Source organism: Gambusia affinis, linkage group LG17 (assembly GCF_019740435.1).
Source record: "Gambusia affinis linkage group LG17, SWU_Gaff_1.0, whole genome shotgun sequence".
Classification (NCBI taxonomy): domain Eukaryota; kingdom Metazoa; phylum Chordata; class Actinopteri; order Cyprinodontiformes; family Poeciliidae; genus Gambusia; species Gambusia affinis.
Window position 1 is genome coordinate 3,713,641 of NC_057884.1, and position 13,365 is coordinate 3,727,005.

General features: G+C 40.2%; 1 protein-coding gene across 3 annotated transcripts in view; it reads left to right on the forward strand.

Moving 5' to 3' along the window:
* Positions 1-190: 190 nt before the first annotated feature.
* LOC122819735 (membrane-associated phosphatidylinositol transfer protein 2-like) overlaps positions 191-13,365 on the forward strand; it is a 65,183-nt gene continuing 52,008 nt past the window's right edge. Inside the window, exon 1 of one of the 3 annotated variants that reach the window (XM_044096716.1) lies at positions 191-493. The gene's annotated coding sequence lies outside the window, so the exon portion shown is untranslated. The remainder of the gene's footprint in view (positions 494-13,365) is intronic. The other 2 variants (XM_044096710.1, XM_044096714.1) reach the window with 2 other exon arrangements.

The following is a 13,365-nucleotide window of genomic DNA, read 5'->3' on the forward strand; positions in this document are numbered from 1 at the left end:
TTTTTTTCTTCACAATAGTTATTTAGGCCAGCTGTTAATCTAGTAGTATATTTATTATTTTTATTATATTGGCTAATATTACTGTATATTAAATGAAAGAGCTGATTTTTTTTGTACAGAATGTTTTTACACTGCAGGATGGCTTCACAAACATGCGCCCGTGTGTCAGCAGGGGGCGCTCTTCCCTTCTCACACGAAGAGCAGATCCTGCGTTTTGCTGTGACGGTGTAAACATCAGGTTGTTATCTTCGGCCGGTTCTTAGGGCGCAGCGCCGAGGCGGAGACCCGGACAAAGCAGCTGTGCGCCGCGGTGGAGGAGGCGGTGAGGCCGCGACGAGGCCTCCGACTGGCGGACACCAACCGGGGGGACCGAACGCTGCGGGGAGGCGGCAGCGGCAGGATGCGCAACTTCCACTGTTGGATACAAACATCACCTGGCAGCAGGTTGGTCCTCTTCGACGTGACCGGCTGAGCGCTGAGGAGCTTCCTGTAGGTTGGTGGTCTTACTTTAACACAGCCCTTTTCACTGCTAATCAACCTCTGCTGTCTCTCTTTGATTAGGAGCATAATGCGGACGCTGCTGTTCAGTGGTTAGGCGTTTATTTGTGGCAGCGTTGGTCACATGGTGAGTACAACAAAGCAGCTGACCGGTGGAGAGTTCAGAAATCTGGCTGACCAGCAGCTGCAGATGACTGCACTGCTGCGGATCTGTTACTGAGGGAATATAAGGAGATGTTTCAACGCCTCTTTGGGGGCTTTTGTGTGCAAGTTTGAAGATTTTATTTTAGTGGTTGAGGATGTTTTTTGGTCATAATAGGTTACTCAGGTGTCTGGATCTGTAATGCTTCTTCTGAACCATTTAAAAAACCCCGCCCCCAGCTGAATAGTGCAGGGTATATATCACATTAAAAGATTAAATGCTTTAATCTGGCCTGAATTTGTTGTAATTGTGGGAAAACTAAAGTTCTAACTGAGATGTGTAGAGTTGTGAGAGCCACTAGAAAAATGATGTATTTCTGTGGTTGAATGCCGTTGTCTGTCCAGTCGACAGCCACTTTTAGGTCTCTCCATGGATGATCACTTGAATTTAAGTCTGGGCTCTGATTGGACCACCGAAAGATGTTCACACTGCTCCTGAAGCTACTCGTTTGTTATCTTTCTGTGTGCTCTGGGTCATAGTGTTGGAAAAATTAGTCAAACTGTATCATCAGCTAATGGGTGTTTTTCACTAGTGCCACCATCAGAGGCGGTCTTAGCCCGTTTGTCGCCCTGGGCAAACTGCTATTCCGGCACCCCTAAAATGTTGCAGCTCTTCTTCTGCAACGTTTTAGATGAATCAGTGTGTCGGCACATTTGAATAGAATGAATAATTAATCACTAGGCCTGTGCAAAGTGTAAAGACATGTTGAGGAGATACCTCAGTCATTTGACGATGCACATAACGGTTGCAGGACAGGAGTTGGGGATCCTTTTCTGAGATGTGTTTCTGCAAAATTCAAGTAGACTATGAGATCCATCTGGCCATTCTACCAAAACGGTCTGGTAGTTGGACTACATTAGTTATTGTTAGCCTTCAAGTTGCTTCTGTCTCCAGAGGAGAACGTTGGAGCTCCACCTTAGTGAGTATTCGGTTCTTTGTCACTTCTTTGGCCAAGACGCAGAATTTGGTCTAGCATCCTGATCTAGGGAGGGTTCTAGTGATTTAAAACCTTTACTAACTATTAATAGTAAAGACCATGTTTGCTCTTTTGGATGTTCAACTCTTCAGTGTTTCTGCGTCTTTCCCCCAGATTTGAGCCTTGGCGCAATCTAGTTTCTAAAGTCTTCATTTGACTTCACGGTGCGGTGGAAACAGGATCCATCTGAGCTCAATTTCATACCAAAGGGTTTGAAATGTTTCAGAAAAAAAAAAAAGAGAAAAGAAATTAATTAATTTTAGGATGCACTGTGTTTGCTTCCCGGATGCATTTATTATGCAACTACGTTATAAAACATTTACTTAATAAATAAATCATAGAAATGTTTTTCTGTTTTACTCACTGCTTAGAAACATGTTGCTTCATCTGACTCTTGCACACTCCTGCCATTAAAGCTACTAGAATCTAAAGGTGAAAATGCAGCAGAAGCTGTTTGTGTAATCCGACACCGCCTCTTAACTTATTCAGGAAGACGCTTCGGAGAAGCCAAAATTTTCCAGGAAACATGCACAATACTTGGAAAGCCATAAAGACCAGCAAAGTGCTAGGAATCACAGCAATTTGTAGATGGTTCATAGACCGCAAGGGAACCTTTCTAGTCTTGTGGTCTATGAACTGTTGAGCAGAAGATTAACCCTGTAGATAGTGAAACAGACAAGCCAATGGAAGTGGATGAAGAACAGAATAATTCCGCCTTAATGTCAGTGTTTGTAATAAATAGTTGTATTTTAAAAATGTTGCTTTTTAGGTTGAGCATTTTTTTCCAAGCTGGAGTCCACCTGTGGTAAATTCAGCTGATTGGACTTGATTTGGAAAAGCACACACCTGTCTATATAGCTGGCAATGCAGATTAGCAGAACATCAAGGGATTTTTCTGTGGACTTCTGGGACTGGATTGTTTCGAGGCACACATTTGGGAAAGGCTCCAGAAAAGTTTCTGCTGCTCTGAAGGCCCCAGTGAGTTCAGTGGCCTTCATCATTGGTCAGTGGAAGAAGTTTGAAACCAGCAGGACTCTTCCTGGAGCTGGCCAGCCGTCTGAACCGAAGGATCTGGAGGGAAGGGCCTTAATCAGGGAGATGACCAAGAATCCAATGATCTCTCTGTCAGAGCTCCATCATTCCTCTGGAGAGAGAGGAGAACCTTCCAGAAGGACAGCCAGCCAATCGCCTGGCCTGGATGATAGGCCAGCCAGACTAAAGCCACTCCTTAATTAAAGGCTAATGGCACCCCGTCTGTACCAAAACGTACCTGAAGGACTCTCAGACCAGGACCAGATTCTATGGTCTGATGAGACAAAGAGTGAACTCTTTGATGTGAAGGCCTGGTGTTTTGTTTGAAGAAAACCAGCCACAACTCATCACCAGGTCATTACTATCCCTATAGTGGTGACAGCATCGTGCTATGCGGATGTTTTGCCGCAGCAGACACTAACAGACTAGTCACTGTACGAAGATAAAAAAACCTGCTCCAGAACACCTTGACCTCTGACTGGGTCAACGGTTAATTTGTCAGCAAGACAACAACCCAACACTCATAGCATGAGATCTCAAAGGAGTGGCCAAGCCTAAGTCCAGACTTGAATCTGCTTGAACGGCTCTGGAGAGATCTGAAAATGACCGACAGACGCCTCCATCCAAGATGTAAGGCTATGGCATTGTATTCAATGCCATAGCCTTAGGCAGCTGTAATTGCTCACCATGTCTCGTTGCTCACCACTCTTATTCTTGTACAAGTTAAGCTCCTGAATGAGTCTAGACTATTCAAAGATGGTATGAACCACGCCCTTTTCCTCTACATCATCTGTAGCTGTAATACCAGGGCTTCTCCCTGACAGCCTGGGAGAATCCCATCCAAACTACCTCTGGAAAAACGAGACACGTCCTTTATTTCTTTTCACTCTCTCAAAAAAAGACCAGACGAGGAACTCGGTCCTTTTCCCATTGGAATTGCCGGTAGTGTAGGCCCTGGTGTGCAGGATGAGTCATCGGTACTTATGCTCATTTTTGTGTACACGATGTAGTGCAAGGCAAATGCATAAGACGTAACCCGGCTGAAGCTGTTGTTCTCTTGTTCAGTCAAACGGTTTGAGAAGTGGCGTATTCTCATCTCTTTTGCATGAAGGAGTCACACAGATGTGCAATACAGAGTGATAGACGATGGAGCTGATTATTGAGCTGAAATGATTTGGTTTGCTTCAATGAATGCTGTCAGGAAGTGGTTGCCACAGAAAGAATGAGTCATAATATTGATTAACTTTCCTTTTTTATATATCCATCCATCTCTCTCTCTTTTAGATCTATGGATCTGAGGAGAGTTGGCATGTAGGGCGGCTGAGAGCTGCATACCGATAACTGGGAAGAGGGCATGATGGGTAGGAGGTTGTGGGGGGCGGCTCATCACGAGAAGCCACGTCATCTCAGTGTGTGAAATCTATTTTTAGCAGCGTAAACAGAGGGATTCCAGCCCACAGTCAGGACTGAGTGGTGGGTGAGGTTGGATGCGAATGAGCGACTCTGTCTATTCATGTCTCTCAGTCTGCTGCTGCAGTCGCCTCCGTTTTCACAGCCTGCAAATAACCCACCGGTCTTTTTGCTGCCTGTTTTTCTTTTTTTGTTTTAAACCTGTGTAGGATGTAAACTAACAGATAGTTTCTCCTGTGGAATAACAGTGGTAGTTTCCCCTAAACTAGCTGGAGTTTTCCTTGTGTAATAGAAAGGATGAACTGTTAGATAAAAACCGTTTGATACAATTCCTCAGGATACAAAATTGAGCTTTTTGAGCCGATATTCAGTTTTTTTTTAAATTAACATTTTTATTGAGAAAGCTCATTATATTACAATGATATGATTATATTGATTTTGTTCTCATTTTTACACTCTCTCAGTTTTCACACTTTTTTCCTTGAGAGAAAAACAAACAAACAAAACAACAACAACAAAAAGACAAAGCAAAACCAACAAACCCCAACCAGAGTTTAAATGGGAGTGGCGGAGTAGCCTGAGTACCAACATTCATTGACATCACATATCAAATCAAAAGATCAATCTGAATAATAGCAAGGTTTACAAAAAGTCAGACATAGCAGGTTTGACATATTCTGTCCACCTTGACCATATCTTGTAGAAAGTGTCCCTCTGCACACTAATGGAAAAAGACAGTCTCTCCAATACATAAATCTCTTTCACTGCATTAATCCAGTCCTCAGTTGTTGGAGGTTCCTGTTTAAGCCAGGTTTAAGTATCAAAGCCTAAGCAGCTTGAAATAACAGATAGTTTTTATTTGTGTTTGTTGCATCTCCTGAAAATGTGCAGAATTAGCTAAAATGCTAAAGTTAGCTAAAGTGTTGTCCACAGCTTGTGGGCTGTCATTGACTTACTCCATTTAGTGTGCAGGCATTAATATGTTAAAATGAGCTAAAATGCTAAGGTCAGCTACACTGCTATAAATGGCATGTGTGGTATTACTAGCATGTTGACTCACATTGTCTTTTTCCATTTGTTAGACTAACTGTAGCCTTTATATCAAAATTAGCTATTAGCGTGAGGAATATGACTATCATACTGACTCATTCCTCCCAGAATGTAAATAGCAGTATATACACTACACTCAGCTAACACACCACGGTCAGCTTCATCACTGCCATGCATGCTTAAGCTATCACTAGCATGTTCACTAACATTGACTTAGTATTAAAGCCAAAATTAGCTAGAATGTTGTGGTTTGCAGGTTGATCTCCAGTAGCACACTCCATGTAATACGCAAACACTAGTGTATGTGAAGGTTAGCTTAAATGGTATCATATGCATGTAACCTGTCACTTTTATCCTGACTAACATGTAGTCGCTACATTCAGTATGAAAACTTTAATGTACAACCTAAAGTTAGTTATTATTGTGAAAGATGTGTTTGGATGAGGGCTGAGTGTCTGGTAGGTGGACGGTCAGGGTTGCTCTGTGACTTGAAAGCTGTCCCGTCTGGCCACATTTCCAGCGCACAGCCTGAGCACTTACTCTAATTAACAGCCCCACAGCTTTGTTGGGATGCAACGAGGCGCTGTGTCACCATTAAATATTCAGCCGATCACTGATTTGAGAGGAGTGAATGAGGCAGAGCTTTCAGAGCCGGGCTCAAACATCTCCACGAGGCATTCAAGTGGAATGAACGAATCCATGTCGAAACTATGATCAAATCAAGATGTAGTTTTAAGTTTGGCGGCTTTCACTCTTGTTATCTTTGCTGTTTGATGACATAACCTGTGCCGTTATATATCATGGGGTTTGCACACCGAATGTGGCACCCGCACACTCCACCATATCACCGAGTTTGTTGAATTTAGTGTTCAAATGACAAAACTAAATCCCATTTGACTATTTGAGTGAAGGCTAAGAATATTGTGAAGACTTTCTTTATTGAGGCGATCGCTCTACGCCTGTCACAATAACAGATTTTGCTGGACAATAAATTGTCCCAGAAGTTATTGAGATTAACGATAGTATTGTTGTTTTGAGACTGTTTTTAAGTAATACAATGATAATGGCATAATAATAATGCAAGAACAGATTCTCAAGGGTCAATAAGCTTTAAATTCTAATGAACATTTAACACTGCAGGGTTTCCCCCAATGTTTTATAGGCCTGGCGGCCCGCCATGCTTTACTAGCCCCACTGCCAGGCTAAGCCTGGCAGTGGGGCTATTGTTTATGTTATTAGGAAAATAATAATAATAATAATAATAATAATAATAATAATAATAATAATAATGATAAAATCTTTTTTTTAAGCCAGATTGCAAGAGTCTTTGTTGCTCTGAGCGTTTCACTGGCGGAGCAGATTTATTCCTAAGAGATACGTTTATAGGAGATAGGTTTATAGTTTCTGCATTTAAAGCTGGTGTTCTGACTATCAGTGCTTCCTCATCAGATTTTCCTACCGTAGGATGGATAGATAGCTTAGTCTATCTGTCAGGGCCAAAACTGCTACCATCATGTTTACAAACAGAAAACTATATTTTAGGTGGTGTTAATGTTAAATATATTGGATAACATTATTTGATTGACGGGACTGAAGTGGAAGCTTAGGAGTTTTGCTTAGCTTAGCATTGGAACTATTTATATACATGACGAAACCACAAGAAGATCTCTTCCTTTATCTGAATATTCTACCCGTTTAAAATGAAAAGCTGTAGATGTATGCACTAATCCTTTTACTAGTATATCCTACCTGTTAAAAATATTTTAAATACAAAGGTGTTTGTAAGAATAAAACAGTATCAGACAGAGGAAACAGGTTTTTATTGGAATTAAATTAAACATTTAAACATTGTCCTAACTTTGCCCCCCTGTATGGTGCTCCTGGGTAGCATAACCTATTTTATCACTCAGTTTTGAACAGTTATAGTTATAGGCTGGCTACGCTGACAACACGCTTAACAACGTCAAAACAACAAGTTAATGGTGGGTAACTATGGCAACCAGTGAGAGTTTAAAAACCCACTGACGCTTACTGCAGTCAGGTTACACCGCATCAGCCATGTTAATAAAAACTCCATCAGACAATCCCGCTCTGAATATCAAACAAAGCTGTGACATCACAATGTGACATCACAACATGACTCCAAAAGCAGAATTCTGACATCACCAGCGACTATATTAGCTCCTCACATCCATCTAGTTTCATCACAACCTTTTAGCAGCCATTGTAGACACGTTTCTCTGGAGAATTTATTGCGCAGATCACAGTAGGATTTTCAGCTTTGTTTGGTGAATATTTCTTTTGAAATTGACATCACACTTAACGTAAAATCTTTACTGAGTTTATAGAGAATTGATTTATCTTGGAAGGTTACAATGCAGTCAAACCAACCAAGAGACGAAGAAGTTTCATTTGATAACATCGTCGAAAGGGAATCACAGCCACCCAAGCCACTCAAGCGGAAAAAGAAGAAGGTATCGTTTGCAGTCTGGTGGGAGCTGTACGCACCTGAGGAGCTAAAGAGTTCTTCTGAAAATATCCAGCAGCAGGATGCTTCACTGGTGATCGAAAAAGAAACGATTGCCGAAGCTCAGGAGACGGTGGATGAACAAGGGGAAAGATCGACATCTGAAAGAGAGTCCAATGAGAACCAGGTACCATTTAAAACCTGGTTGGAGGAACACGTCCCCGTTTCTGTAGGAAATATTGAAAACCAGAAGGATTCACTGGGCAGTGAAGAACAGTCTATCGCTAGAGTGCAGGAGACAGTTGATACAGCAGAGAAGGAACAGCCGTGTAAGTCTAAGGAACAGCCACCAAAAACCAGGCGCAATAAGAAGAAGAAGATGCCGTTTCATATCTGGTTGGCAAAACATGCCCCCACTGATCTTAGTGTTACAAATAAAAGTACGGCAATGGAAGACGTTTCACCAGATACGGAAAAAGCATCAATCTCTGTACTGCAAGAGACGATTGATGTACCAGACATGGAAGAGTCCTTTAAGACTTTCACTGAAAATGTTAATGAGCAAGACTCTTCTCTGCCTGAAGAAGGGAAAACACCACCGGTCACTGAACAGGAGTTCATCTCCAAAGCACAGGAGACACTGGATCAGCAAGGGGAGGAAAAACCAACAACAACCAGGCGCATTAGGAAGAAGAAGAAGATACCGTTTCATATCTGGTTGGCGAAACATGCCCCCACTGATCTAAGTGTTTCCGATAAAAGTACGGCAATGGAAGACGTTTCACCAGATACAGAAAAAGCATCAATCTCTGTACTTCAAGAGACGATTGATGTACCAGACAAGGAAGAGTCCTTTAAGTCTTTTGCCAAAAATGTTAATAAGCAAGACTCTGCTCTGCTTAAAGTAAATGTTGATCAGAAAGATTCCTTGAAAAAGGAATCTTGTACAGAAGAACCGGTGATTTCTACAACGGCGCTGGTCACCGAAAAAAGATCCAAATCACAGAAGAAATCAGATCAAAAAGGGGAGAAACAGACATCGAAGAAGAAGCCACTATTATGGAAATCTTTCCCTGAGTCAAACGCTTCCATAGATCTAACATTTTTGACAGAAAATAGTGACACCAATAACTCTCTCCTGCCGGAAAAACCAAGTTATCAGGCAGTTTTGCCCAGCAGAGCGAAGAAGGCATTTTGGAAAGTGTTCCCTGAAACAGAACCTCGCATTGACTTAAATTTTTTCGCTGAACATGTCAAAGGGCAAGATGTTTCAGTTTCAGCAAAATACAGTGAACAGGTGGCTTCTTTGGAAAAGCAGTGCTATTCCAAAGACATTGAGATTTCCACAAGTCAGGCAGAATGTACGTGTCAGGCCACATCTAAGGAACCAATACTGGGAAGTATCGAACTGGAGAAACACTTAATGAGACAATTGGATGAGATGTTTGACATAAATCGAAAATTAAGGGCTAAACTGAAATACCAGAAAGATCTGTTGAGGAGAGTACTCTCGGATCAAAGACCAAACAGGAAGTCAACAGGGTGGGGGCAGATGTGGGTTGAGTGATTGGGAATTGGAAAAAGAGCTACTGTTAATTGGAGATTTTAGATAATATTAAAAAGAGGGACATCAGTGCTCATGTTTATCCATTCTAAGATTTTCATTTGTAATTCTAAACAGAAAATAAGACAACCACATTAATTAATTAAGGGAAGATTTAGAAAAAGAAAATGTAAATATGGAACAAAGAGAACCTTTTAGAAGTCTAAACCTGTACAAATTGGGAAAATTTTATCTAAACCTGTTTGTCAATATATCTATCAATTGGTAGATAGATAGATAGATAGATCTAGCTATATAGACATATATGTATATATAGATCTATGTCTATAGATCTATACATATATCTATATATATCTATATATAGAGATATACAGTACATATATGTATATATAGATCTATGTCTATAGATCTATACATATATCTCTATATATCTATATATAGAGATATACAGTACAGACCAAAAGTTTGGACAAAACTGTTTGGTCTGTACTGTATATCTATCTATCTTTCTATATATATAAATAAATAAATAAATATACATATGTCTATAGATATATATATTTATATTAAAAAATATAATAAAATATAATATGTATATATGTATATATATAATAATATACATATATACATATATATACATATGTATATATATGTATATGTATATATATATATACATATATATATACATGTATATATATGTATACATGTATATGTATACTTGGAATTGTCTTAACTTTTACCGTCATATATATGGCACCCATGTATATATATATATATATATATATATATATATATATATATATATATATATATATATATATATATATAGATATATATATATATATATATAGATATCTGTGTTAAAATATTAGCAATTATGGGCCCCTGGAGGCCTGGGGGGCCTGATGGAGCCGCTGACTTAATTTGGATTAAACAGAAGTGCAAATACTTGATGTTCATTTTGATTGTGTTTTCTGACTTAAGACTAGTTGTGGGTTTAAATATTATTTCACTGGCAATGTCTTCCCATAACATATAATTAACCAGTAATATTTTTACATTTCTTGTCTACTTAACACCTTCTAATACAAAAACACGCCCTGTGTTCGGTGCCCCGACCACCAGGCTTAGCGAGTTTTCAAGTGGAAAGCCTGCACTGGAACTGGAAGGCTTCTTAAATATCCAAAATAAATAAACTAAACAATAAATAAAAGGAATTATGAAGTCTCTGCGAACAAAGTTGTCCTTCAAAAAGAAGGACAACTTTGTATATAGTTGAGATTAAAGCACCAAACAGAAGACATTTAGCATCCAGCTTTTGGTGGAAGGAGAGAAAAAGAAAAGATAAGCTAAAAATCCTGGCAATGGCAATGATTGAGTTTGTTTTAATTTATCATGTGATTCATTGTGACATTCTGTCTTTTAGGTGTTTTTTCTAGCATGCTGTCTACCTGAAGACACTCGGTCTTTTTATAGCCACACATGGCAAACATGAGCGATGCTTGGCTGTCAAGATGGATGCTAATCTCTGTGCTAAGTGACTGTGGCTGAAGGGAGCTGGAGTCAGTGCTGTGGCTCTCCCAAACCACTCTGGCTGAGAAAAGCTGTATATTAGCCAGGCTCTCCGGTCTGGACCCGGGCCAAGCGCTAATGGTGCTGGGTGAAGGGGCGGAGCTTCTTTATCTCCGGGGCTTCGAATCGCCGTGGTGAATTAACAGTAGCATCCTGCCTCCTGTTTCCGGCTCTGTATTTCACTAATGGCAACGTTCAGTTCGTCGGCTTGCTCTTCTTCTTTGGTGTTTCCAGTCGTTCCTGTGTTTTATGAGCTAACTTGTCGTTGCTCCAGTTGGTATTCTGGGTAGTTTTTCGCGCGTCAGCCAGCTGTGCTAGATGGAACTTAACATCTTGTCGCTTTTGACGAACCATTAATGCAGCTCAACGTTACAATCAGAAAGCAATTTTTTTTCCCATTTGAATGAAGCAAACATTAACCTTAAATAATTGGTTTTACCTCTGATAATGCGATTTTGACTCCCTTGCACTAATCGTTTTGAATCAGTTTCCTCCTTTCTGCTGCACATGCTCTGCTTTGTGTCCTGCTCGCTTCACTCCTCTGAGCCGTTTCATCTTGTTTTTGTTTGCTCCCACCTGCATTAATTTTTCATGATCTCATTTATTGTTGCCTGAGCTGTATGTCCTGTGCTGGTGCATAAAATTAACCCAGTGTACAGTTGTTTTTGTGACTTGGCCAGGCGTACAGATCTGTCTAGGTACAGAATATGAAACCATCGCAAGAATTGATTCTGGAAATAAATAAATACATTTTAAAAAATCAATGAATGAGAGTTTATGCTTCAGGATATCAAGAGAATGTGGAATTGGGATATATTGTTGCCAAATATAAGAAAGACTATATTCCTACATATCTCCCCCACTTTTTTCTTTTAACAATTTTCTTGAAGCTTTTGCATTTCAGTCACCAAACTTGACCACTAGATATGGTCCTAGAGGTCTTTAAGTTAAAATATATAGTTGTTATGTAGAATTTGAAGGCATGCTATGTGAAATATGACTTGTTCTACCAAATGTTGTTGCTAAGATCCAGGAAAGAAACGTTTTCAGATTTGTTTTTTATTTGACTATTTGATTCAGGATGCTCTACAAGTTTTTCTTTTGTTATTTTTTTTTTCCAGATCATAACAGCGATCTGTGTATAAATTCAGACGGTTTACAATTTAGTTTTTAAAAGGTAGCACTCTTTTAGTTCTGCACATAAACATTCTGATGTTGCACAGATGGAAACTAAGAGTTTGCATCTGTGTTGGCTGTCTGCAGGCAGCAGCCAACACAGGCTGGAGGGAAAACGAAGTTCTGCACATTCTGGCAGCATCTCTCTTTGGATAATGACCTCCTCCTCCTGACAATAAATGCCGTTTTTGCATCATCCGCGTTCAAGTTTGAAATATTTTTGGTTTCAAAGTTAGCCCCGGTGTGTGGATGAGTCATCATCATCATTTGCAGACAGTTTCCTGGAGTTTGAAACTCTCATAAAGGAGTTCTGGCTAGAGACTGGATATAAGGTAAAAACAGGCTAAATGAAAACACCTAAACTTTATCCATTATTTTAGTGGAGCTTTAGCTCATCGTCAGATCTCAAGGATTCAGGCCATCTGGCCATTGAAACAGTTACATTTCGGCTTCTACAAATGTAGAAACAATGAAGTATTGATTTCATTTACAAAAGATGAAGTAAACTGTTTCAATTAAAGCCAAAAACCAGGACATAAATAGTAATCTATTCCTACGCTTGTGTTAGAATGTCAAAGTCAGAGCCTAAATCCAAATAAGGCCTTGTACACATGTAGCCGAGTCTTTATAAAAAAACCCAAGTATCTCCGTCACATTCTTTAAGACAGTAATGTTGTACACACATGCCAAACCCACAGGGGGCAGTGTAGTGCAAAGCTGACACCTGTGTCGGCCAATCAGATCGCTTCAAAAACAACTACAACTTCCTGTAAGGAAATAAACTTGGCGCCAGGAGGTTGAGCTGTGTTTAAATAGTGTATTGGAATATAAAGTTGACTAAACACAAGTCGATGCTGATTGGTTGTCATGTTAAAGCAAGTATGGGGATTTTTGTCGCACACCGATGCATAATGAGCAGGACCTGGAATCTCTTTTTTCGCCTGTACACACGCAAACACAAATACAGAGCTTTCCCAAATTGTTGCATTTTCCCCCAAATAATCGTTTTTACGGATATTAAACAAGGCTTTTGTGCAGATGAAAGGCCAAAACGCATAAAAATGTATTCGTTTTCCTAGATAACCTGCTTGATGAGAAATGTAGGCATGTAGCAGGTAAACTCTCCGAGTCGCAAACAGATGTTTCTTCAGTGCCTGTGTATAGTAGCCGTCTGCTGTTGTTCTAATTCCGGTGACTTTCACACGTTAGGAACATTTTAGCGCAACAACCCAAGAGGCCCAAGAGGGCGGCGACAACACCGATCAGCCTCCCCCTCCCTCCGCAGACAGTGATGCATCGCCGTCATTTGCCAAAATACAGTGAAGCAATACAGTCGAACCGTCACAGGCAGCTCCAACCTCCTGCCCCCATCCTCTCCCCACCGAGCTAAAATTAGCGCCTTCTCTCTCATCACCGGG